Genomic DNA, 2,536 nt, shown 5'->3' on the forward strand with positions numbered 1-2,536 from the left:
TGTGGCTTTTCTGCGGGGAGCCCGTGGCGTTAACCCTTTGAGGCCCGCAGATTCTGCTGCCTTTCGTGGTGTGTGAGTGCACTTTGCCAGTCCGGAGTCCTGAGCCCGGCACCAAACAGCTAGCAGCACTTGTAGCCTAGGTGACATCATTGCCGTGTCCCGCTAGAGCAGGTAAATGCAAGTAGAAAACTATCCATGTATCCGTTTAAAAAAAAAAATGCTCTCAGACTGGGAGTTCATAGAAATAGCTTCTGACTAAAGATTGTCAAAATCAGTTCGGCACGTTTGTGGCCAGTCAATGCGTTCCAGCTGGGGTAAAAAAAGAACAATTTCCCTCTGTTTTCCAAAACTAGGGCCTCATTTACTAAACATTTTCCCAAAAGTAAGTCAGGCCCCAAGATTGGCAAATGAATGTATTTTGATCAGGCCCAATGTTTTTCTGTTCATAGTTTCCCCTCTAAAATAAACCAGAGCTGCATCTGGCTGCGGGCACGTTATCTGCTCAGTGAGTTAGTTTTCTCTTCCTCAGCGTCCACCTTACCTGGATGCATTTCTTTGACACCTGTGTAGAGCTCCTCTGAAAAGTTTGCATGCTTGAGGGGGCAGCTGGGCCAAATGATCTGAGTTGGCGATCCCAACCATCAATCTGGGTATTTGCAGGTCTGGCTTTTGGGTAGGGACAATTGTGTGGTCTCCCAGGGGTGCTGTGAGGCAAGGGGCATCTCAGGTGCTACCAGTATTGACCATTTTGCCGGTGGGCCAGGCAGCAGTGGTGATCGTAGGCACCCAGTATAAGCCTCTCCGAAGCCCGGTGGGCTGGATCTACATCGGTGTGGCTGGCAGGGGGAGTGGCGCTTCGTAGTGAGTCAGATTCCTCTGCCGCGCTGGGCCAGCCTCGCATTATGAGCTGCACAATTATGGGATTTCAAGGCTCAAACCATGAGAATGTCCCCGTGATGCTCTACTGAGTGCCACTCCTGCCAGCTGCGGGAGGCTAGGGAAGAGCTGGGGATGCAGCTGTGCCATGCCACTATCACGTTAAAATGAAAACCCTCGAAGTATTTCTGCCGTCAAAATGCCACTGGCAGGTAAGCATCCTTTCTTATCTTTGCAGCTAACCAGTCAGAAAGCCACTGACAGAACCACAGCTCTCTGCTCGGCCGTCACTGGCCCTTGACTGAAAGTGCTGCCCCCCCCAGGCGCCGCCTGCCTGCCTGTAGCTAGGCAGCAGGAGAACTGCTCATTTCACTTGTTTCTGCAAGGAAAGGCCGGAAGTGAGCAGACGGGTGTCATCTCCTGTTATGGAGGCCAGCAGAAAGCAGGGGAGGAGTTTCCTGGGAATGAGGCTTCCCTCCCTGATTGTTCTAGAACCCTGGGGCCCTGTAAAAAGAACGCTGACTGCGGCAGGATCCTGAGACTCAACCATGCTGTGCCAGCGTCCTCCTCAAATCCCGGAGGAAAGCTGCAGATAGAACTAAAATATCAGTAATAGAACTGTGCCCCAGCTACATGAAAAGACTCTTTAAGCTTTCTCTCTCTTTTTTTTTTTTGTGGCCTGGCAGTTTACTATTGCTCCTTTGGGCTTCGAGCTCAGACTGTAGCTCCCCCAGAACCAGGCATGTGTACTCTGAGTCTGGCCATTAGGGGTCACCATCACGGGGACTCCTTCCTGCGCCCCTACCCGCCTCCTCCCCCCCATCTTGGGGCAGTGAAGGCCAACACACTTCTCATCCTTAACTGGACCAGCACACACTGTACAAGAAACCGTTTAGCTCTTAAGAAAAACCTTAGACATGAATGTCAGCGGAAGAGGCAAGAGAATTATTATCCACTGACCGTGCCACTTATGCTGCAGTTCTGTAGTACTCTTAGTATTCTAAGTATTAAATAAATACTTGCATGGGCTTGCTGTTTTTCACCCTGTGATTGGAGCTTGGGCCCACTGCTGGCTGATGTCTTGCAGCTCTCTCTCTCACCTTTTACTTTGCAGTAGAAGCCATGACAGAAAGCGACAGCTGCATTGTGGCATCCTTCCTCCCGCTCTGTGGGAAAACCTCGGGGGTATTATTTCTCTCATGGAAACACAAAGAGCAAATCTCCTTTCTAAAAATAATAAAGATGCCAGATGGATGCTTCCAGGTCCCTCAGAAGGAAAAAGTTTGCTAATTGTTTTGTGTTTCCGTTGTTATCTGAGAAAATGACATTCCAGTTAAGAGAATTGATTCAGAGCACGATAACACTGGGACACCTTTATTGCATTGACCCAGCTTCAAAGAGCAAAGAAAACAGAGGCAGACGTTAACTTTTGGGCAGACCTACATGCCTCTGTATCAGGTGCAAATGGAAAGGCAACCTTTTCTGTCCATTTGCACCTGATAAAAATGACAGGATTTGCTCCAGTCTAACTTCAGTACAGCAGCTTGTTGCTAAGGGACCATGGTTAGAGCTGCCTATGCCCGGCCATTCACATGGCCCTGGTGAAGAATGGATAAGAAGCATAAGAGTTTGCCGGACACCCAGAGCTGGTGCAAGGATG

The sequence above is a fragment of the Rhinatrema bivittatum genome, unplaced genomic scaffold, assembly GCF_901001135.1.
Source record: "Rhinatrema bivittatum unplaced genomic scaffold, aRhiBiv1.1, whole genome shotgun sequence".
Lineage (NCBI taxonomy): Eukaryota > Metazoa > Chordata > Amphibia > Gymnophiona > Rhinatrematidae > Rhinatrema > Rhinatrema bivittatum.